The following is a 24,854-nucleotide window of genomic DNA, read 5'->3' as shown; positions in this document are numbered from 1 at the left end:
CTAAGATTGGCTAGGTGAACGCATTTTTAAGTGTTGGTAATATTGATGTGTTGAGAAGCATTGAAACTGATGTTTTGTAAAACATGGGGGCATGTCTGCATTATATTTATTTTATGCACAGTGACTTGGCAGTTAATGTAGCGGCTATGTTTTCTTATTTTGTTTGTTTGTTTGTTTTTCCCAAGCATCAGCTCCCACTGTAAAAAATCTGCACCTGAATAGTTAGCCGTTAATCTTGAGTTACATAAAATGTGTTTTGTACATATCCTCACTTTAATGATGTCTATAGAGACAAACTTTCAAAGATGGCTTTTTTCTTTCTCTTTTTTAGATAAATGAATGTAACTTTAATGGGATTTCAAGTGCTTTCGTGTTTTGCTCACAAAACCTGATACAATGAAAAGTCCATGAACAAAGATATGTGTTTTGGTCCTTCATCAATGACTTAGGAATTGCTATTATGGGACATTTGATAAGCTAAAAAAGAAAAAATTCTGAAGGGCCTCTAAAGAGACAGCTACAAAACCTGCTACATATATGCAAAAGACCCAGTGCATTATATGGGGTCCACGTATGTGTCTGACATTTTCTGCTGGTTCTAAGGCTCTCCTAACAATTGGGAAGGAATGCTTTTTTCATTTGGAATCTTGGTCAGCTGAACAGGAGGGTAAAATGGATTAAAGCCAGGGGAAGGAGAATGTTGGATCTCTGCCAGGCATATTTTAAAGTGAGAAAGGAAGAGAGGAAGGAGACTCACACCCAGCCAGCTGCTTTTCATACCATTCAAAGGAATCACAGACCAAATTTGGTACATACAGTAGGGGGAAAAAAGAGCTTTAACTCCTATACTGCCATGGGAGATGAGATTTTCAAAGCTGTGTCATGTTCTTCTTTTAATTTCCAGTCAGCCTTTGTTAGCACACAGGGCTCACACCCACAGGGACAAAGGAATACCCAAAGGAAAAATCTGTGGCTCAGATAGTCTCCATATCATAGGCCAGGGAATCACACCTGAAACATTGATCTTACAGTCTTTTTTGGTTTTGTTTTTCTTTGAATGGCAGCTTTAGATTGTTCTGGTTTTTGTGCACTTACAAACAGGACTCCTCATCTGTTTTTAAGAGGGAAATCTGAGTTTTCAAGGAAAGCCGAATACAGTTGCCAAGTTGCCAGTCAAAGAAACAATGTCAACACCTGCTCATAGAGATGGAATTCCTAACCCGGAATATTGCCCTTGAATTACAATGAGAAAAAGGTAGGCCTTCCATTATTACCCACTCCCCACTCCCCCACAAAAACTCCAGCAGACCTAAGTAAAGTTAAAATGTACCACAAATTCACTTGAAGACAGATCTAAAAACTAACTTGTTAATTTAATTCAAGGTGGTAACCACTGCACACAAATATTGATTGATTATTGATTGATTACATAAAGCATTTTTTGAGCAATCAAATGATCCGTTTAGCATGTCAAAACATTTTCCGATTTGGCTACTAGGTAAGGCAGTACTTCCCATTGTGGTGAGGAACCTCTCTCCCTCCCTCCCTCCCTCCTTCCTTTCCTCCCTTCCTTCCTTTCTTCCTTCCTTCTTCCCTCCCTCCCTCCTTTCTTCCTTCCTTCTTCCCTCCCTCCCTCCTTTCTTCCTTCTTCTTCTTTCCTTCTTCCCTCCTTCTTCCCTTCTTCTTCCCTCCCTCCCTCCTTTCCTTCCTCCCTTCCTCCCTCCCTTCCTCCCTCCCTCCCTTCCTTCCTCCCTCCCTCCCTTCCTTCCTCCCTCCCTCCTTTCCTTCCTCCCTTCCTCCCTCCCTTCCTCCCTCCCTCCCTTCCTCCCTCCCTTCCTCCCTCCCTCCCTTCCTTCCTCCCTCCCTCCTTTCCTTCCTCCCTTCCTCCCTCCCTCCCTTCCTTCCTCCCTCCCTTCCTCCCTCCTTCCTTCCTCCCTCTCTCCCTCCTTCCTTCCTCCCTCTCTCCCTCCTTCCTTCTCCCTTCCTTCTCCTTTCCTTCTCCCTTCGCTTCCCTTCCTCCTTCTTGCCTTCCTTCTTTCCTTCAAAGTTTTTGATTCATTGTAGACCAGTACTTTTGTTAAATACAAATAAAATCGAGCTATTAGAAAAACAATATAAACCCCGTTAAGAAAAATATTGGATTAAGAGCCATAAAATTACTCTGTCAAATTGCTATGCATTTCCAAATTCTTACTCCTAAGAATCGTCATAAACTGTGATAAACAATCCACAGACCAGTGCTGGTCCACTTTTGATACCCTGCGGAGCCCTGATAAAACGTATTCCCCAACAATAAGAAAACAATTCACAGAGACTTTTAAAGAATTATTTTAGGATCTATACTGAACTAGAAGCTTTATAATCTAAGATGAATAGAAACTATATCCATTTACACTATTGATGAAAAGAAAAAAATACACTAAACTATTCTAGTAAAAAATGAAAAGTTTACCTCAATGATCTCAGTAGTCACCTGATGCCAAACATTTCTAAAGTCATAATTTAATGAGAAATTTAAAAATCATTTGTAATTACATGAATGATTTAAAAGTTGGGACATGGGCCCATTGAAAATACATCTTTGTTTACTGGCAAAGTTGGAAATTGGTAGCTGTACCCCGGCTCCAACTGGTTTCTTGAATCCCTATTTTTTTTTTTTTTTGCCACATTAAAGAGACGAAAACAAAGCTCACCTGCTAGTTTACCACATTCAATCTGTAAAAATCTCAATGACTTTCCCCAGAAAGCTATGTAGACTATAAAATATTTCAGAGTGTTTCTAACATAATTTCTGCTATTGTACATCAACATTTTTTTACATCACTAAACAATTGAGACAGAGTTGTAAGTAGAAAGATCTAAAATGAAAATAGAGAATTTTATTGAATGAATACATAAAATAGAGAATTTTATTGAATGAATACATAAAATTTAGTATGTATCAGGGAGAGTTCTAAAGATTTACAAAAACTAGCCCACTAAATACTCATAACAATCTCTGAGGTATGCTCCATTTTAATCTTCATTTTATAGGCGAGGAAACTAAGCACAGAGAGGGTAAATGATGATTGTAGTTTGTGGGTGACAGAGGCCAAATTTGAAGCCAGGTGATCTAGCTTGAGAGTCCTACTGAATTCCTTACAGAAAGGGCACCTTCTAACTGACAATCAGAAAGAAGGATAAATAAAGCATCTTTAGAATCATACGGATCATTCAGTTGGATGATTGAATGAACACTGTGATTTAAATAAATATTTTCCATGAACATATTTAATTCATAGAACATGGTAGAAGGCAGAAACCATAGGTTTAACCTTAGATCACTGAAGAGTCGTTGGTAATCCTTTCACCATTCACCCCTCCTTTTAAAAACCAAATCTGTGTCCTTTGAGCAAGACAGCTGTAGTAATATCATGACCACTTGCTTGCCGTAATATCTTTCTTTGTAAACATCTATCCCTAATTTGTCCTTTATAAAGGAAAATAATTCCCATGTTAGTTCTCATATATGTATCATGTAATATACTCTATCAGAATTTATAAAAGGATCAATGGTTTTTCAGGTGTAGGTAACAGAAACTATGCAAGCATTTCCAGAATCCAGAGAAGGATTAGTATTGTCATATATAAATCAAAGCCTACATACATATAAGTACTATTATGAGGGAGACATTCCCAAGGGGTAAAGGACAGAGCTGGACAACAATAATTATAGTAGGGTTCTGTTAGCACAAACTTTAACAAATACATAACGGGAATATAAAAACTTGAATATAAAATATATTCTTGAATATAAAAACTAATAGATGATTTTAAAAAACCCTAACAGAGAAATTGGAATAATTACTCAACTAATGTCATATGAAATATTACAAGAACGCTGTGGAGGTAAAAAGATTAGATTTTCAATTCATATTCAAAACCAAAATAAATAACAGACAGAAAAGTTAAATATACAAAGTGAAGCCATAGAAAATTAGAGAAAAATACAAGGAAGGCAAATTTTTGTCTTGATAATTTCATTTCTTGCTTTTATGTGAAAGCATTTATAAAGAACAATTTTAAATAAAATGCAATTAAAATATAAAGAAAAGTTCACGTTTGAGTTCATAAAAATCCATTTGTCAAAAACATCATATATAACAGCAAAAATGAAAGACAAATTAAGAAATATATATGGATGTATTAAAGAGCAAAACCCTGTGGATACAATGATAGATAGTATGTATGCAAAAGCCCAAACCAGAAAATGTATGGAGGAAGAAATTCAAATGAAACAATGCATATAAAAACTATCTCTGTAAGAATCAAGAAATATAAGTAAAAACAAAATGCAATATAGCATTTTACCCATCAAATTTGTAAACACCTTTAATTGATTATATGTAATGATACAATGAGGTACAATGAAATAGGCCCACTCATATATGGCTGGTGAGTGTTTCAATTGCTGTCCAGAAAGCAACTTGGTAGCATGTATCAAAAACTAAAAACAATGTTATATTTGACACAGGATTTTTATTTCTAAAAGTTTTCTTCTTAAAGGTTTATGTGCAGGATATTCGTAGTAGTATTAATTAAATATAATATAATATTAATAAGCTATCAGAGGCGACTTAGTGTCTAATAATTTAATGTGGGTTAAATGTATATGCATATGACATATCTATAAAACTGGATATTATGAAACAATCAAAAACATGTTTTGGTGGAATGACTTTGAAAGACTTTCAGAATGAAATAACTGATCAAAAGGCACAAAATGTTACATAGAATGTGATATCAGTATTTTGTATTGCTACCAGGACTGCAAACTCAACTGCCCATAGTCCCCAGAGAGGAACCATAGAGGTACTGTGGACAGGGAAGTTGTCTATTAAAATGCAACAGTATTTTTTTTCTCTTGCTTTTCTAGAAACATTCAGCTTTCTTGGTCTAGCTTTCTCTTTTGCAATCATCTTTCCTCCCCACAACACCCATATTTCTTTCCTCTTTCTCTAATTGAAGACCAGCCACAGGAAAATCTCTAGGGTAAGACAGCATAATAACTGGCAAGACAACTCAGTAGCAACAAAGGGCAAGCAGGGGTGGGTGTGGCAAGCAGGAGAGAGGAGCTCTCCGAAGATAGGGGCCCTAACCCAGCTCCAATCTTTCCATGCCACTGTAGACTGCAGCCCAGAAAAAAACGCATTGAGGTGCTTCCAGTTTTTGACTTCCAACATTCATACTTATATGTGCAAATGGAAAAAAATACTGGAAAGAGGCTGGGCAGGGTCGCTCATGCCTGTAATCCTAGCACTTTGGGAGGTTAAGGCGGGCAGATCACCTGAGGTCAGGAGTTCGAGATCAGCCTGGCCAATGTGGCGAAACCCCATCTGTACTAAAAATACAAAGATTAGCCATGCGTGATGGCACACGCCTGTGATCCCAGCTACTTAGGAGGGAGAGGCAGGAGAATTGCTTGAATTTGGGAGGTGGAGGTTGCAGTGAGCCAGGACTGCACCATTGCACTCCAGCCTGGGTGACAGAGCCAGACTCCATCTCAAAAAAAAAAAAAAAAAAAAAGATGGAAAGAAATATACAAAAGTAATACAATTATTGGTAGAATTTCAATCATTTAATCTTATTTTCTTCATACCTTTCCTTATTTACTAAGTTATTTCCATATATTTCTTTCTATAATCAGAAAACCAGGACCATTCTCATATTATTCTATTTAGTCACCCTTTTAGGAGGTACAAAGTAGTTTTAGAAAAAAAAAGGTCCTATTTTGAAGTTTGCCTCTGACCTTCTATTTTGAAATATATCCACACAGCTACATTCTTATAGACTGTTGTTATTTGTACAAACATTTCTTACTGGTCTGAAGCTTCTTTGAAAAGCAGGGCTTCAAAAATTTGTCTAATTTTTCTCCCATATGGCTTGCACTGATCATTTTTGGCCTCATTTTCAGCAAATCATATCTAATGTCCTCAAGTATTTCTAGGTGATGTTAAGCAATTTTCTAATCTAGTGGTAGAGTCTATTGGTGATATGATTTTGACAGTTCACTGGCCAAAGTGTCTTTTATTATAGAAAATGTTAGGACATCCCATAATGATTTGAACCAGCATGGCTTTGGAAGCAGAAAAGAAGGCTTTAAGGTTTAAGCTATCACTGCCATGCCATCTCTGGGACACATGCTTCTCTGGATAGTCACCTTATAAATGGGGATTAAAAAAAGAAAGGGGAATATAGAATGTAGCCAACCAGTGCAGTACTCGATCTAGGAAAAAAGAATGTAGCAAGCTCAGCTGATTGAGGGTAATGATAAAATAACTGGGAAAAACTACAGAGCCCTGACTTTACGTAGGGACAAAGAATGCTTTTCACAAAGCTCAAAACGAATTAATTACAGAATTACTGCTGTATATGAACAATAATCTTTATATACCTCTGCCTTCGGGTGTCTTCTGTTTAAAAGCTAAGGCTTCCTGAGAAACAAGCTTGTTTGACCATTTCTCTCCTGTTTATAAAGTTTGCGTTTTATGAAAATTGGGAAACCGGAGAGAAAAAGCTTGAGTTCACTTTTAACCAGCTGTTGTTTTTTTCTAATTTCTCTGCTTTACTCTAAGTATGTTCTGTTTTTAAAAGTATTAAATGAAAAGCAAAAATGAAAATTGTTCATAGCATAAAAACAACTGTATCCTAGCTATTAGGCCAGCATTACTGGACCAGAAACCATTATAATTCATTTTCAAAAAAAAGGCTTGATATAACCTTTAAATAAGAATGTGTGTGTGTGTGTGTGTGTGTGTGTGTGTGTGTGTCTGTGTGTGACATCAAACCTTAAGGGTTTTCTTCCCACTGAAGCATTAAAAAGTGAGAATTCTGATTTCTGGTTGACAATGTTTCAATGAATATGTCACTTTATAATTACAAATGCAAGGGAGGAACTTTTTATAACTGAATATTTAACACATATTAAAGTTCTAACACACGCCACATAATTTTTGTCTGAGATTGTCCATGAAGTGGGTATCTCAAATCATTCACTTGAAAACTGAAAATAATTTTCTAAGATGAGTTCACTAGGAAAACAGGGATATGACCAGCTGCCCTGTAGCTTTTCCTTCCCTGCACTCCTGTGTGTGTGTGTGTCTACGTGTGTGTGTTTTAATAACATAATCCTTATAGGCAAATAAAGATCAAAAGGAGTAGATGGTAAATATTTCCGCAGAGGCAGGAGGTAGAGAATGGTTAAATTCACTGTCTTTCAGATTTTCACTTTGCTTAATTCTAGAACACTTCTTATTCCTGTAGCACCTCTTCAAGTGAGATGGCAGACCACCTCAGGATGGAAATGTATTTCTTCACCCCTCTCTCTACTTCCCTGTGACCTCCTGCAAATAAGGTGAGGCTGTTTATTTTCTCACTTGATTTCCATTCTTTGAGTTGAATCACAGATTGTAGCAAACTTGTAATAGCAGATTGAGAAATATAGAACTATTTCAAGGGTTTGTGGTTTATAACTTCCTTTTAAAAGAATTAACCGTTTCTAGAATTTTTTTTTTTCAAATGGATCACAAGGTGTGATGTAAGACTTATCATCATCCTGATCTGTATTATGATTGGCTTATTGGGTGCCTTCCTGATGTGGTAGTCCAGGGTCATTTTTTATTCCCTCTTGTAAATACCCAAGACCAGAAATCTATAGGTATAGCGAATCCAAAGGAGATTTCTCTTCATGATAACCCTTAACATGGGCATTATCTCATGTAATGCTCACAGAAGCACGATGAGGCATGTATTGTCCCTGTGTCACTGAGGAAATGAAAACATAGCCAAAGTAGCCCTTCCGGTGGACAGTGGTGCAATTGTGAGCAATTCCAGCTCCTGTGTGGCTGACCCCGGAGCCAGTGCTTTACCAGAGGTTTTCCACCTTGGCCTAGACCTTTTGTTTTATTTATTTATTTTTCCAATTTTGGAGGTTGCACTTGCAGAAAACATTTTTTTAAATTAGTTTTTTTCTAATTGACAAATAAAAATGATATATATTTATGATATACAACCTGACATTTTGATATATGTATGCATTGTGGAATGGCTAAATCAAGCCCATTAGCGTATCTATTACCTCATATACTTTGCATTCTTTTGTGGTGAGAACACTTAAATTCTACACTCTCAGCAATTTTCAAGTGTAAAATACATTGAATACATTTACTATATAGTCACCATGTTGTGCAATGGACCTCTTGAACTTCTTTCTCCTAACTGAAGTTTTGTATCCTTTGACCAACTTCTCTCCAATTTCTTCCCCCATCCCTCCCACACTCTACTAACCACCCTTCTACTCTCTGTTTCTAAGAGATATTTTTTTGTGGATTCCACATATAAGGGAGACCATGCAGTGTTTGTTTTTCTGTGCCTGGCTTACTTCACTTAACATAATGTCCTCCAGGTTCATCCATGTTGTCACAAATAACAGGGTCTCCTTCTTTTTTTAAGGTTAAATAGTATTTCCTGTATATATATATATATATAACATTTTAAAAATCCATTTATCTGTTGTTTGACACTGAGGTTGACTCCGTATCTTGGCTATTGTGAATCGAGCTGAAATGAACATGGGAGAGCAGATATCTCTTCAACATATTGATTTTATTTCCTTTGGATATATAGCCAGCAGTGCGATTGCTAGATCATATCATAATTCTGTCTGGGCCAGGAACTTTTAAAATCCCAATGTCCGTGGCACACTCCAGATGATATTGAGATAGAATCTCAGAGGCTGGTACCCAGGTGTCAGTATCATTTAAAAATTCCAGGTGATGCTGATGTAAAGGGTGGGTTGCGTGCCACTGCATTACATGGATTCCTGATTGATCACCATGAAGAATCAAGATGAGGATTGGCTGTAACTCAAACTTGAGTGAAATGCATATGGAATTTTATGCATATTCATCTTATATTTGACCGTAATCTTTCATAATGCAAATTTAATGGAACTTGACTTGGAAAAGGTAAAACTATATAATTAAGCACTTTCAACTGTAGTGTTTTCTATTGTAACTGAACACTTTGGTTGTAGATATTCATGGATCCAAGCCTACCTATGTGAAGTCTGATTGTAGAGGGGAGGCCATATGGAAGGCAGGTTGCAAACTCTATCAGCCACCTGTACAGGTGATGATATGGACAGGAGACAGGGAAATACTAGGTAGAAGAGGGCAGTTACCCAGCAAAGGCCCCACCCTCAAAACAGAAATCCTGTGGCCCTAAATGGGAACAGGTATTCCTGTTTTTGTGCCCAAAAGTTGCCTTTTGGCCCATCACACCTCCCTATCCTGTACCCACATAAACCCCAAACTGCTGGTTCCACAGGGGGAGACAAAGAGGAGGGCAGAAGAACAGCAGAATGGAGTGGCAAAGAGAAGAGAAGGAGTGACTGAACATTGACAAGACTTTGGTTGGGGATGGTCAGAGAGGAGATTAGCTGCTAGACGGCCACACTGCAGGGAAAGATCATTTTCCCACTCCATCCCCCTTCCAGCTCTCCATCCATCTCACCAAGAGCCAGCTCCACCGCTCAATAAAACCATACATTCATCTTTCAAGTCTGTGTGTGACCTGATTCTTCCTGGATGCTGGACAAGGACTTGGGTATCAAGAGGGCACTGAGCTGGTTAACACTTAAGCTGTTCATGGACAACAAGGCTAGCACTGTAACACACTGACTGGGGCTTTGGGAGTCACAGACACCCACCTCTAGATGCTGCCATGGGGCTGGAACCCAGGGGTGCTCATCCCAGCTCCTACACCTGTCCATCTGTGTGCTCCCCAGCCTGTAAGGAGTTTAAGCACACACAGCACCAGAACAAATGAGGCACATCCCTGCTGCTCATCCTGCAAGGGGGTTCAGGGAACTCTCCCATTTCAGTGAGTTGGGTTGAAATGTGTTTAGTTGAATATCTGGAGCCATCTAAACCTCAGAAATAAAACCCCAGTTGACTCAAAGTCAGCAAGTTAGAGGTCATGACCTTCAGTTCTTTATTTATTTATTTTTTTGGGTTAGAGTCTTGCTCTGTCACCAGGCTAGAGTGCAGCGGCACGATCTTGGCTCACTGCAAGCTCTGCCTCCCAGGTTTAAGCAATTCTCCTGCCTCAGCCTCCCAAGTAGCTGGGACTACAGGTGTGTACCACCACGCCCAGCTACTTTTTTTTGTATTTTTAGTAGAGACAAGGTTTCACCATGTTGCCAGGATGGTCTCAATCTCTTGATGCCGTGATCCGCCCGCCTTGGCCTCCCAAAGTGCTGGGATTACAGGCATGAGCCACTGTGCCCAGCCCCATGACATGCAGTTCTGATTTGGTTTGAGAGCACTCCTGCTTGGAGACTGAAGATTGTTGCTTAGAACTTCAACTGCAGAGCATTCAGTTCTTCTGGAAATAATACTGCATTCATTTCCTGGGGTCACTGTCACAAAGTCTCACAAACTGAGTGCCTTGAAAACAGAATTTTATTGTCTCATAGTTCTGGAGGCTGGAAGTCTAAGATCATGGTGTCGGTACTGGCAGGGTTGGTTCCTTCTGAGGCTGTGAGAATCTGTTCTGCCACTCTCTGAGCTTCTGGTAGCCTCAGGCATCCCTTGGTTTGTAGATGGCCATCTCCTCTGTGGGTTCTCCCTCTGTACTTTCCCTCTGTATCTTCCTGTGCCTGTACCTGCCTCTGTGTTCAAATTCTCCCTTTTGGTAAGGACACAGTCATACCGGATTAGGGCTCTCCCTAATGACCTCAACTTGTGCATCTGCAAAGACTCTATTTCAAGTAAGGTCACATTCACAGATACTGTGAATTAGGACTTCAATATCATCTTGGGGGACTCATTTCAGCCCATAACAAATCTTTTCTGCCACCCAAAAGAAGTCAGGACTAACCAGAAAGAGTGAAAACCCTTCACAAGAGGAAATTTCTTAATGTTTCTGAAAAAAGAGATACATCCTACCTTAAACCTATATAGGATTTTACAGACTATAAAACATATTCATGATCTTCATAGTAACCCTTCAAATCTACTAAATACATTTATAGTCAGAACGTTTAATTAAACACTTTGAGGTCACATTCATAAGGGAGGGTCCACGGCTGAACTTTAGCCATACAATCCCATTCATGTTTACTGCTCTCCCCAAATAAATGAGCAGTCCAGTCTGACTCATCACAGACCAGGGGGCACGATGGCTGAGAAACCTCAGACTAACTTAGCTGACATCACAAAGAACCTGAAAGGTCTGGTCACAAGAGAGCAAAGCAAGGTGAATAAATCCTCCTTCAGAAAGTGGCGCATTCAGGATGAGATGCTGAGGAAGAAAGGAAAACACAATGCTACCACTTGGTGAGCTTCCCATAAAGATTGTTTATTGGCAAGGGGGGAAGGACACTGTGATGGTTGATTTTATGTTAACTAGACTGGGCTATGAGGTGCCCAGATTAAACATTGTTTTGGGTACATTTGTGAGGGTGTTTCCAGATGAGCTTAGCATTTGAATCAGTGAACTTGAAAGCAGATGGCCCTCCCCAGTGTAGATGGGCATCATCCAGTCCACTGCAGGCCCGACTAGAACAAAAAGGCAGAGGAAGGAGGAATTTGCCCCCTTTCTTTCTGCCTCACTGATTGAGCTGGGACATCTCATCTCTTCTTCTCCTGCCACACACTGCGATTTATACGAACAGCTCTCCCAGGTTCTCTGTCCTCGAACTGAATTTAGCTTTCCTCAAAACCACTAGCTTTCCTGGGTTGCCAGTTCACTGCTGGCAGATCTTGGGACTTTTCTGTCTTTATAATTGCATGAACCAATTTCTCATAATAAATTTCTTCCTATATACAGTTGTCCCTTGGGATCCACAGGGGATTAGTTCCAGGACCCCCATGAATACCAAAATTGGAGGATGCTGAAATTCCTTCCGTAAAATGGCATAATATTTTCATATAAGTTATGTAATCCTCCCTTATACTTTAAATCATCTCTCAATCACTTAAAATACCGAATACAATGTAAATGCTGTGTAAATAGTTGTTATACTGTATTGCTTTTTAAATTTGTATTATTTTTATTGCCATATTATTAGTTTTTATTTTAATCATTTTAGTATGTTTTTGATTCATGGTTGGTTGAATCCACAGTTGTAGTATGGATACAGGGAGGTGACTGTATACAGGCATATGCCACTTAACAATGGGGATATGTTCTGAGAAGTGTGTCTGTAGGTGATTTTGTCATTGTAGGACCAGCGTAGAGTGTACTTACACAAACCTAGATGGTAGAGCCTAATACACAGCTAGGCTATGGATGTGATTTGGTTGTGTCCCCACCCAAATCTCATCTTGAACTGTAGTTCCCATAATCCCCATGTGTCATGGGAGGGGCCTAGTGGGAGGTAACTGAATCATGGAGGCAGGTTTTTCTTGTGCTGTTCTCTTGATAGTGAATAAGTCTCATGAGATCTGATGGTTTTATAAAGGGCAGTTCCCCTGCACACACACTCCAGCCTGCCTCCATGTAAGACATGCCTTTGCTCCTCCTTCACCTTCTGCCATGATTGTGAGGCCTCCCCAGCCATGTGGAACTGTGAGTCCATTAAACCTCCTTTCCTTTATAAATTACCCAGTCTTGTGTATGTCTTTATTTACAGCATGAGAACAGACTAACACAGCTACCAACCTGTATAGCATGTTACTGTACCAAATACTATAGGCAAATGTAACACAATGCTAAGTATTTGTGTATCTAAATGTATTTAAACATAGAAAAGGTAAAAATATGGCATTATAATCTGCTGGGGCCACTCATATATGTGGTCTGTTGTTGACCAAAATGCCATTATGTGGTGCAAGGCTGTATGTACTATTGGTTCTCTTTCAGTGGAGATCACTGATTAATACAGACACTGAAGACTACCTTTTTTTTGGTAAGTGGGTTCATTTTCACAATGTGCTTTCTTTGTGGAATTATTTGCTTTCTGAGCATTTCTGTGATGACTCAAAAAGAGTAGAATGTTTTATCAATGAGGCATGTTGCTTTTTGAAACCTGCTGAGCCCCAAGTGAAGTAGTTGCTCAGTCTGTAGTAACCCCAACTTAATACTCATTGGCATGTTAATTAGAGTTGTGCTAATGAGTAGGATTCTAGACAATGATGTCAAATACAAACCCCTGCAAATACCAGAGGCTGGGATTATATAAGCCCCTTGGCTTTAGAAGTGTTTCCCTGTTTGCCGGGCGCAGTGGCTCATGCCTGTAATCCCAGCACTTTGGGAAGCCAAAGCAGGTGGATCACAAGGTCAAGAGATGGAGACCATCCTGGCCAACATGGTGAAACCCTGTCTCTATTAAAAATACAAAAATTAGCTGGGCGTGGTAGCAGGCGCCTGTAATCCCAGTTACTTGGGAGGCTGAGGCAGAACAATCGCTTGAACCCAGGAGACGGAGGTTGCAGTGAGCTGAGATAGTGCCACTGCACTCCAGCCCAGCGACAGAGTGAGACTCCATCTCAAAACAAACAAACAAACACACAAACAAACAAACAAACGTTTCCCTCTGTTATCACTGTCACAGATTAGGATGGAAAGAGGTCTCTTGAATTTACCAGGATATACTGCTAATCTGGCAACACCAAGAAACACTGAGCACCTATCTTCTTTAAAATGCCTAGGGTAAGTGCCTCCAGGAATCATTAATTCTCATTCTTGCCAGATAGTCATATGCACAGAATTAGGGGAGATTGGGAAGATCTATAAAATGGTTAGTTGGCTCTGACTCCATATTAAAACAACACAAAACAACCAGAGAATGTGAATCACATCAGATGTCCAAGTATATGATTGAAAATGTACTTTTTTCAAAGAAAGCGTGGACTATTCCTCTTAGGAAAAACAAAATAACACAAAAACACAAGACCTTCTACTGTCAGAAATATCAGAACTTAAAGTGAACAAAAAAGTTATTAGAACCCACTAGTCCATCTCTCCCTTTCCACGTTACTCGCAAAACATCCCTAACCCCCCATCACCTTGAACTCCCAGTCCCACCCAAACCTTCCTGCAGTGATCCATCCACTGATCTGATATGCCTTTAGGTCTCTGGGAGATATTTCACACCTAGAAAGTTTAAAGTTTTTTTTTTTTTTAAGTAGCTTTCAGGCCAATGAGTTCATTTTATAGAAAAAGAAATTAAGATATGGAGGGAAAATTTAGATCTGTGATTCTCAATACTGACTGCACTTTAGCATTTCTTGGGGAAGCATTTTAAAAATACCAATGCCTGGGCTGCGTCCCAGAATATTTGATTTCAGATCTCTTGAGATGAGGCCATGAGCATCTCCTTAAAAAAGTATCTCCTCAGATGAATATGATGTAGAGCGAGGCAGAAAAACCCTTCGCTGGATGTTCATGGTCATCACAGCTAGGGCTAATGCTCAATAGCTAGAAAGTTTTCCACAGCCACATGAGGTGAGGGAGACGGAGCCAGCAGAAAGGAGAAAAGGAAGGGGGAAAAAAAGAGGAAGGAGAAGGAAGGGTGGAGAATCAGGAAGGTTTGTCAAGGTGCAATGAACGGGACCCAAGAATAAAGACATTTGCTGCTCCTCTGATCAGGCCCTGGCTTGAGTAAGGTTTTTACATGTGCGAAGTGCAGGGTCCTCATATTTAGTCTTTACTCTACACCAACCACATGTTGCATTAAGTGACAGTGCAGAACAAGCCTGTGTTAGGGAAAGTAGGGCAAAGCTAGCTTGAAGTTTCTGGCTTCTGAGTTTTGAAACTATTCTTTAAACCTTGGAGATATGCTGTTACATAAGAGGGTCAAACGAACACAGTGTGTGAGCTGTAATCCATTCTGCAAATGTAAGTCATGGAGAGATGATATAGTATAAGGAGGCGGGAAAGGGTGAATGGGGAAAGATGAACTCAGACTTTGTCAAATGCCCACTACCTGTTAAGTTCTTTGCAAATACCTTCTCCTAAGGCCCCCATCTTTGTTCTTTTTCTGTTGGCCTTCAGTGGAGATAGTGTATAAATTCATTAGTTAGGCCTGATTGTGGGATCCAAATGGGTGTCAAGACCTGTTGCCTACCTCCACATCTAAGTTCAAATGTCACATCCTCCATGCCTTCCTAGACTCCCAGCACAAATTTTAATTGTTTCTTCCTGCAATCCCATTGCACCATATATGTACCTGGACTGCATGCAACCCGCTGTTCCCTAGTTGCCTGTGCCCAGCAGACCGAGATTCTCAGAGTTCTTAATTATGGCAAATTTTTGGTCTTAAAAATTTATTCATTTTTTACATATATTTATCGATCATTATTAACCAGAATCAATGCTATTAGCCAGCAAAAGGTATATCACCATGAGGCACTTAGAGAGTCTCCTTAGAGGCAAACAGGTAAACAGGTGATTACTCTTCAGGGTAATAAGCAGGGCAATACAAATCTCAGTTCACAACTCTCAACTATAAGAAATGCGTTCTATTTGTCTTTAATTTGACTTTATTTATTTTTTGAGCTCCCATTTCACCAGGGAAGCTCAGTTATTTCTCAGTTAAGTCATAATTTTTCTCTCTTTTCCTGGCTTGACCTAAGTTCTGGGAACATATCAATTTGCCAAAGTTTTGTAGGCAGGAGAGTCACTGGATGTATGACTCTGTGTACAATGCACGCGTTTTCTTGGACATCCATGCAGGAAGGCATTGAGATGCTTCATATTCTTGCCAATCTGGCCCCTCCAGGTTGTAAAGGTCCCTCTCTTGGGTCATTGAATCTGCGTAAGATCCCTGTCAAATCTTCCCCACCTTCACTACGACCAAGAAATTGGGACCTCCAACACCCTTGCTCCCTTTCTGGACTTATAAATTCAACTACAGTTTTGTTGTCACGACACTGGACTCTTTCCAAAATACGGGGTGCAGGGCCCCCATCTCCCGAACCGAATTGCACCAGTGTCTACACTTAACAGGAGACATGATTTTTTCTTTGTTTTTAGGAATTCTTGCAGGAGGTAACTCTAGAATGAGACCTGAAGTTGTCAAGTAGAAAAGGGGTGTGGCTGAAGAACTGCTGTAGAGGCAGAGAGAACAGCTGTGCAGGAAGTGAGAGCAAGGTGGGTAAGAAGCTGCTGAGAGTCTATTAGGGTTGGGTTTAGGGTAAGGGCCAGGGAGTGATAAGGGAGAGAGGTAGGTAACAGCCAGATCATGAAGAGCTATGGAGTCAGGTTTGGGATTTCAGTTCATCCTCAAGGCAAAGGGGGCTAGTGTAGAGGACCACACACAGATTTCAGCAGAGGGGCAAATTATCATTTGCATTGTAGAAACATCACCCTGGCTGCACTGGAAACATGGACTGGAACCAAGAAAGATTGGAGGTGGGGAGACAAGTTGACCAAGGCTTTGACCCAGGCAGCAGAGGAGAAAGGAACTGAGTCAAGGCAGGGGCAGGAGGAGAGGAGAGAAGAGTAAACAGAAAGATGTCGTGAAGGCTGGACTGAGTGGCTGATGGGATGTTGAGGATGAAGGAGATAGAGGGGTGAGGTATGATAGCTAGGATGCCAGCTTGGACAGCTTGTTACATGTGATTGCATCATTCAAGACAGAAAGCAGAGAAGGAGAAGCTGCCTTGACAAGATGATTATGAATTCAGTCTGGGAAGTATTTGCTGAATTTGTAGCACCTGGGACATCCGTATGAGGATGCACCCAGGCCAAGGGTATACATAGGCCCAGAGCATGGGACAGAGATCTGGATGGAGGTGACAACGTGGGGATCAGTCGAGCAGAGGTGTATCTAAAGCCGGTGGAGTGGAAGAGGTTTTCCTCGTGTGGTCAGAGTGTAAAGTCAGGAGAAGTTAGCACCAAGAGCACAATGCTGAGAGACACCGACCACGGCGGGTGCATGGACAAGAGAGGGCACACAAGAGATGCCACAATCGGGAGGCGGGTAGCGCATGGGAATGAAAACCTGGAGAGATGGAGACCATGGAACTCCAGAAAAGAGAATATTTATAAAAGAAGGGAGTGAGTGATTGGCCGAATGGCATAGCCAAGACGTGAAGAGAATGCAGAGGGCATGGCCTTCCGGAGGACGTGTTGACCTTTGTAGGTCATTGTCACAAGAGTGACAGCAGGAAGCCAAGTGGCCGCTGGCCAATGGGGAAAATAAGGCCTAAAGAAGCTGTCTTCAGATCATTTAGTACCCCTGCTTGAAACTCCTCCCTGGGCTTCCACAAGCTGAGGGCTAGAAGGCCAAGGGCATGAGGCGATGGGAGCTGGGGCTGCTGGGCTGGTCCTGCTCTGTGCATGCAGCTGGGAGTGGGGATGTGGAGCAAACATGAACGCTGGGGTGGCCCACAGTGAAGTGAATCCAAGCACCCATGTAGTGGACAGCCAGGGTCTGTGGCTGACACACGCATTGGGCTCCTTTTGTCTTACTTAGCATTCCTTCTTCCGTGTTCTCATTGCTTAGACCTTAACAAATATTATACATAATCTGGGGATGAATGGATTTTTCCATGCTTGAAAGGAACACCTTTGGAAACCCCTGACCAGGGTAAAGCAAGGCTCCCAACGCACTGCGAACAACTGGGTGACGGAGTACCGTTTACATCTTCACGGAAGTTTTTCACCGTTTCTCCAATCATTCTACGTTTTCCAGCAAGTTTCTATAGAAGTATGCTCCAACTCACTCCATCGTAAGCACGGCTTCTCTCCTGAGTACGCTAAACTCCCCAAATGCAGCAACAACACAGTGTTCCGATCTTTGGAATTAATAAGCAGTGAAACGTTTGAAACTGAACAAAAATTTTTACAGCTACTGAACTTCCTGTAAGGAACGCACGCTTAGTAAACTGCATTCTTTCTGTAATACCGTGAAATGGGAGGTATTTAGGTTGGAGGGCTGATTGCTGGTTCTTCATATGATGTTTTGAAGTGGAGGTTTCTATTAATGATGCCTCTGTTGAGTACATCTGGTATATTTCTGAAGAGAGGCTTTGTAAACACATTGGGCAGGCCCAGCTTGTAAGTGACAAGGCAACACAGTGAGGGTGCAGTGGAGAAATCCAAGGAAATAAGAGATTTGTAAGAAACTAGGACCAGCCTAAGTTATAATGAAAGGGCATCATGTTAGAAAAAGAACATTTCCATCCTTCAGTCACCATCAGTTAAAGAAGACGTACATGGAAACCAGAATGATCTCTTTACGAGGTTATTAAAGATTGTTTTTATTACCATAAATCACTCCTCATTGGTCTCCTATCTCCAATTTGATGTTTAGAATCTAATCAGGAATTCTTACGATGCCCTAGGAGGCCCCTGATGCTCTACCTCCTGGTCTGTTTCTACGTCTCTGTCCCCTACTTTTTTTTTTTTTTTGAGACAGAGTCTCTCTCTGTCATGCGGTGGCACCATCTCAGTTCACTACAGCCTCTGCCTGCTGGGTTCAAGTGATTTTCCTGTCTCAGCCTTCCAAGTAGCTGGAATTACATGCATGCATATGACCAGCTAATTTTTGTAGAGACTGGGTTTTACTATGTTGGCCAGGCTGGTCTCAAATTCCTGATCTCAAGTCATTGCCTGCCTTGGCCTCCCAAACTGCTGGGATTACAGGTGTGAGCCACCGCACCTGGCCTCCATCTCCTGCTTTCTCTCTGTACCATCCCAGAGCCCCAGTGCCTCCTTGCTATGCCTCAGACAGGCCAAGGTTGTTCCTCTGTCAGGGCCTTTGCAGTGGCTGTTCCTTTCCCTAGATAGTTCCAAGACCCTCTCCTCACATTCCAGGTCTTAACTAAAACATGACCTCACGCTAGGCACTGTGGCTCACGCCTGTAATCCCAGTACTTTGGGAGGCTGAGGCCGGTGGATCACCTGAGATCAGGAGGCCAAGACCAGCCTAGCCAACATGGTGAAACCTGTCTCTACTAAAAATACAAAAATTAGCTGGCATGATGGTGAACACCTGTGATCCCAGCTACTCAGGAGGCTGAGGCAGGAGAATTGCTTGAACCTGGGAGGTGGAGGTTGCAGTGAGCCAAGATTGCACCACTGCACTCCAGCCTGGGTAACACAGCAAGACTCTGACTCAAAAAATAAATAAATAAATAAATAAATAAAAATAAAAATAAAAATAAAAATAAATAAATATCAGCTCACCCAAGAGGCCTTCCCTGGGCATTCTTAGAGAAAATGCCACCAGTGCCCTAAACCCGCTGGTCCCTTCTCACCACACCATCCTATTTGTATTAGTTCATTCTCACACTGCCATAAAGAAATACCTGAGGCTGGGCCATTTATAAAGAAAAGAGGTTTAATTGGCTCAGGCTTCCTCAGGCTGCGCGGGAAGCACTGCGCCATCTGCTTGGCTTCTGGGGAGGCCATGGGAAACTTACAGTCATCGCGGAAGGCAAGGGGAAGCCAGCATATCTCACATGGCAGGAGTGAGAGCAGGGGCAGGGAAGGTGCCACACACTTTTAAACAACCAGATCTCATAAGAACTCTATCATGAGAACAGCACCAAAGGGATGGTGCTAAACCATTCATGAAGGATCCACCCCCATGATCCAGTCACCTCCCACCGGGTCCCACCTCCAACATGGGGGATTACAACTGAACATGAGGTTTGGGTGGGAACACAGATCCAAACTGTATCCCCCATACCACCCTGTTTTAACTTCTTCACAGTGCACGGCTGCCCCTACATGTGCACATTCACTAATTTGTCTATGTGTACCGTGTGCTTCCGTCTATCCACGAAGGCTCCTTGAAGTTAGGGGCCCCATCTCTCATGTTTGGAATTGTATTTCCAGTACCTAGAACACTGATGAGTGAATGCTCAATAAATATTTATCTGCTGATAGAAAGAAATCCTTTACGGAAATCTCTTAAGGAAGTTACCAGGCAGCATAAATGGCCTGATTCAGATTTGGGACTAGTCTCCAGCAGCAACAATCTTGGTCTTTTCTCTCCATGACAGTAGAAAATATCAAGTATGGAAGTGGTGGGGAATTGTTTTGCTGTGAATATGTGGAAGATAATGATGGGAGAATAATGATGAACCTGTCGCTCATTGACTCAGACCCTCACTTGCAAATATTCACATTGCAACTAGGCAGCAGTGTTTATCGCAAAGGTTTGCTTAGCAAATTAAAAGGAAGGAACAGTGGGTCTGGGCCATGTGAAGAAGGAAGGGAAGGGAGAACAGTCAGAGACAGGGAAAAGGTCAAGGTTGAGAGATTTAAAAATCCCAGAACTGTGGAGCATGGAGGGCTGGGCTTTGAAAAGTACCCTCGGAGTTTCCAGTTTATCTGGTCTAAAGGATTTGCATTTTTAGAAAAGTCCTGCAGATAATTCTAACATAAGCCAGGGTTGAAATACCACTCAAATCAGAGAACAAATGTAGTCAGATGTACCCAGTTAAAGCTCAGCATGCTTGTCAAATAGTCAGTCTTATATTTTTTTCCAGTGGCTTATTTTTACCCATACAACATGCTAAACTTTAAATCAAAGGACAGTGCCAATATATGCATAAATGCCTATAGGAATTTTGAATGTTATAATTAAATCAAACCACTGCAAATAATGTCGGAGCCTTAATCACAACATGAAGCAAAAGGATTTCAGTTGAAGTGTTTGGGTTTGAAAAGTTACAGGAGAATTTCTCACTTTCAGTTTTCATAGCTTTTTGTTTGTGTCTATATCAACGCCTACAGTGATGGGATGTTTAGACAGTCATGCTCGGGCACATATAACACAATAATCCCCTTGAAAAATCTTAAAAGGTGGGTCAGTATAAAAGGTGGGGGGTTATTTTTCCCTCCCCTGTTTCATATTCTTCCTTAGAAATCAACACCATATTTGTGTTTAAAGAGATTTCCTATATAATGTTATTCCAAGTGGCAGATGCTGTTCACTGCAGAAATGCTAAATCAGCATGTCAGGCAGTTTAAATTACCTTCTGCTGTCCCCCCCATTCAAATGTGACAATATACATCTTTAAAGGTATACTTTTTAACGAAATGTTACTCATGCACTAAATTTTCTTCTACTGTATAAAAATTAAAAGCAACATTTCTCTGGCCTAGAGCTAAGTTTTTATGACTCCCATGGTATTCTCTTTTTTATCTTGATTTTTAAAGATGTTCAAATAAGTGAGTTTTCTTTTTACTTGACACATTTTCACATATGTTGCCTTGATCTTTCACATCTTTTACCCATATGGGAGCCTTTCTAGGAAATAAAGGATTTGTATTTAATTATCTCATGGGGACAATTTAAAGGGAAATCTTGAGCTTCTCCTCTATAGCTCTGCCTTAAGGAGGAATAAGAAGCAACGGTGAACCTACAGCTTTTGGCTGTTGATAGAGCTTTCTCACCGTTCCCTCTGTGATAGCACCAAGCCCACCTGTTCACTTGGGCACATCCCAAGCTCATTGACTCGGACCCTAATTTGCAAATATTCACCTTGCAACTAGGCAGCAGTGTTTATCGAAAAGGTTTGCTTAGCAAATTAAAAATTATGAAAAGGTAGAAGACATAGCATTTAAATTGAAACCAACAAACTTCATGTAATTTTAAACATTTGAAAAAGTATCCATTTACACTGAATAATTGAAAGCTGAGTTTTAAAAATCTAGAGTAATAAAATTTACATTTTACAGTTGAAACTAGGCTTAGAGAGCTCAAAAGATTCACCCCAAGATCATATAGTTGAACAGTGGGAAGACCAAGATTAGACTGCAAGTCCAAATTCCCTCCCATGTGACTCTACTTTCCAAACTCTTTATTAAAAACAGATCCTCAGAACAGTCTTAAGCTAGTTCCAGTTTTTTTTTTTCTTGAATATAATAATACTTCTGGTAAGGTACATTTTACAATCTACATTTTTTTTCCTCTAAATCAAACTGGTCTTTCTGTACAACAGGCACAGTAATGAAATTCTACTCCATTCTGCTATAGTCTAAGGCATGGAATTGTCTAAGGTTTTCATATACGTTCAGATGAATGAATCTAGAGAAACGAATAGCAGGTTGATGTACTTAGGAAAAACTTGCCCTACGTCTATATATTAATCAGAACTTTTTCAGTTGTAAGTGACTGAAATCTGTGTTGTTGCCTCTGATAGCTGGAAAGGATACTGGGACAGCGTGCAGGTGTATTAGTCCGTTTTCACGCTGCTGATAAAGACATACCCAAGACTGGGCAATTTACAAAAGAAAGAGGTTTAATTGGACTTATAGTTTCCACTTTGCTGGGGAAGCCTCACAATCATGGTGGAAGGCAAGGAAGAGCAAGTCCCTTCTTATGTGGATGGCAGTAGGCAAAGACAGAATGAGGAAGATGCAAAAGCAGAACCCCCTGATAAAACCTTCAAATCTCATGAGACTTATTCACTACACGAGAACAGTGTGGGGGAAACTGCCCCAGTGATTCAGTTATCTCTCACCAGGTCCCTCCCACAATACATAGGAATTATGGGAGTACAGCTCAAGATTTGGGTGGGGACACAGCCAAACCATATCAGCAGGATTGAAGGAAGAACTTCAGAAACCAGAATCAGGGACAGGGACTCAACCAGGCACTTATGCCATGCTTGCTTACCTCTGCTTGGCTTTGTTCTAAAGACAGGCTTCTGTCAGCATCTGGGAAGATGGCACCAGTAACCTGAGCTTTACATCACACTGGCAATATCACTGTAAACTATGGCTTCCAGATCTATTTCTCAGTCTCAGAGAAAGTCTCCAGTTGACTCTGCTTAGGTCATGTCTCCCACTGGGTCCAGAGGGAAAGGTCACCTTGGCTGCTTAGGGATATTGCAAGTTGGGTCAGGGATGAATGCAAAATCAGAAGATAGTGAATAGAAAAGCTTCAGGGACAGGCAAAAGCAGTAATTGCTAACGTCAAATTTCATATGGAAGTTATTGGTTTGAGCAACTGGAAGAACACTCATCTATTCCCTCATCTCTTTCCCAAGGATCTGTCTCTTTAATGGAAGAATTTGCAAAAATATGAATGCCCAGTGCTCATTCCAGGGCTTCTGAATCAGGATTTCATAAGGTGAAGCCCAGAGGGGCTTAGTATTTAAACAGCACCACAGGTGACTCTGACACATCCCTAGATAAGAAGTACTGTTTTAAGTAATTATCATTAGGAGTCTATTTTCTGGGATGGATAACATATCAAGCATTCATCATCCATCAGCATCTTATGAATTAAACAGATTAGCCAAATTCACTTAGCAGGATTTTAAAATCATGAGATGTAGAATGAATACAATTTGATGAAGAAGAAAAGAGGAATTCGGGCTGGTACTAAATGGGGTCTGGGGTGAGGAGTGGCGGGTGGGGTGGCATTGCAGTGGGGGCTCTGTGCAGTTAAGAATAATCTGAACCTCATATTTTACTTTCCGGCCACAACCTATGATTCCAGCTCTCTCTGTTTCCTCCTTCCTATTTAATAATTTCCCTTCAGTCTTATACTCCTAGTTCATGATTCCTCAGTTTGCTCTAATTTTCTGCTGGCCTGAACCCTCTCCCCCAGCTGCTTCAGATACCCTGCAACCTCATTCTCCCAGTGCCTCCACCCCAGCAGACCTCAGCTTAGGTCAGTCCTACAGTTAGCCTTCTCCCCTCCTGCTTGCTGGCTGTTTGATTGATTGATTGATTGATTGATTGAGATGGAGTCTCGCTCTGTCACCCAGGCTGGAGTGCAGTGGCGCGACCTCAGCTTACTGCAACCTCCGCCTCCCAGGTCCACTTGAATGTTCTATGAGATGTCAATATTAACATATCCAAAACTAATTATGCAGTCTTTTCTGCGAAGCCTCTATACCTCTTCTTGCATCCTCAATGCCAGCTAATCGCACCACATCCATCTAGAAGCTCTCATCAGAAACCTTCAAGTTTTCTAATAAACCCCTGTTCACATCAATCCATATATCCAATTGACTACAAAATCCTACTTATGTCCCCATGTACTTACAATATCTCTAAGCTATTTCTTTCTAACCCCCCATCACCATGTAACTTGTTCAGACCTTCATCATCCTTTGGTTGGACAACTCCAGTGGTACAGCAATTAAGTCTAGTCTCCCTACTGCTATAAACTGATCCTCCACTTTTTAGCCAGAGTCATGTATTTAGGAGGTAATTCTAAGTGATCCTTTCTGTTTAAAATTTTAAAGTGAATTAGCATCACCTACTGAATAAAGAGATTATTATTATTATTATTAGTTTTTGGAGTTGGAGTCTTGCTCTGTCGCCCAGGCTGGAGTGCAGTGGTGTGATCTCAGCTCACTGCAACCTCTGCCTCCCGGGTTCAAGTGATTCTCCTGCCTCAGTCCCCTGAGTATCTGGGACTACAGTCATGCGCCACCATGCCCAGCTAATTTTTGTATTTTTTAGTAGAGATGGGGTTTCACCATGTTGGCCAGGCTGGTCTTGAACTCCTGACCTCAGGTGACCTGCCAGCCTCAGCCTCCCAAAGTGCTGGGATTACAGGCATGAGCCACGACGCCTGGCCTACAGAGCTGATTTCTTATTATGATATGAAAAATCCCATGTGATCTACCAGTCACTAACCTCTCACTGCAGCACGTTTTATGCAAGTAACCCAGAACTGACTGCCGTTCTCTCCATTCACTGTTCTAGCCCCTGTCCCTTGATCAGGTGATTCTCTCTACTTGGAAGGCCTTTCCCATTATTCATTGATGGACCAATCTCTACTCATTCTTTAAGACAGGAGAACTTGGATGCGAGAAATGCCCAGTTCCATTTTCTCTCTCCTGATAGACTTTGAGTTCATCAGGAAAAGGGCCACAGCTTTAATCTCT

The 24,854-nt window shown here is 41.0% G+C and overlaps 1 protein-coding gene and 1 pseudogene across 1 annotated transcript in view; one reads left to right on the top strand and one right to left on the bottom strand.

Annotated features, from left to right (window-relative positions):
• CELF2 (CUGBP Elav-like family member 2) overlaps nucleotides 1-24,854 on the bottom strand; it is an 872,927-nt gene that overhangs the window by 547,920 nt on the left and 300,153 nt on the right. The window lies entirely within an intron of this gene.
• LOC129524913 (ORM1-like protein 1) lies at nucleotides 16,291-18,141 on the top strand (annotated as a pseudogene).

The sequence above is a fragment of the Gorilla gorilla genome, chromosome 8 (genome assembly GCF_029281585.2).
Source record: "Gorilla gorilla gorilla isolate KB3781 chromosome 8, NHGRI_mGorGor1-v2.1_pri, whole genome shotgun sequence".
In the NCBI taxonomy this organism is placed as follows: Eukaryota; Metazoa; Chordata; class Mammalia; order Primates; family Hominidae; genus Gorilla; species Gorilla gorilla.
This window is presented reverse-complemented; position numbering and strand designations above follow the sequence as displayed.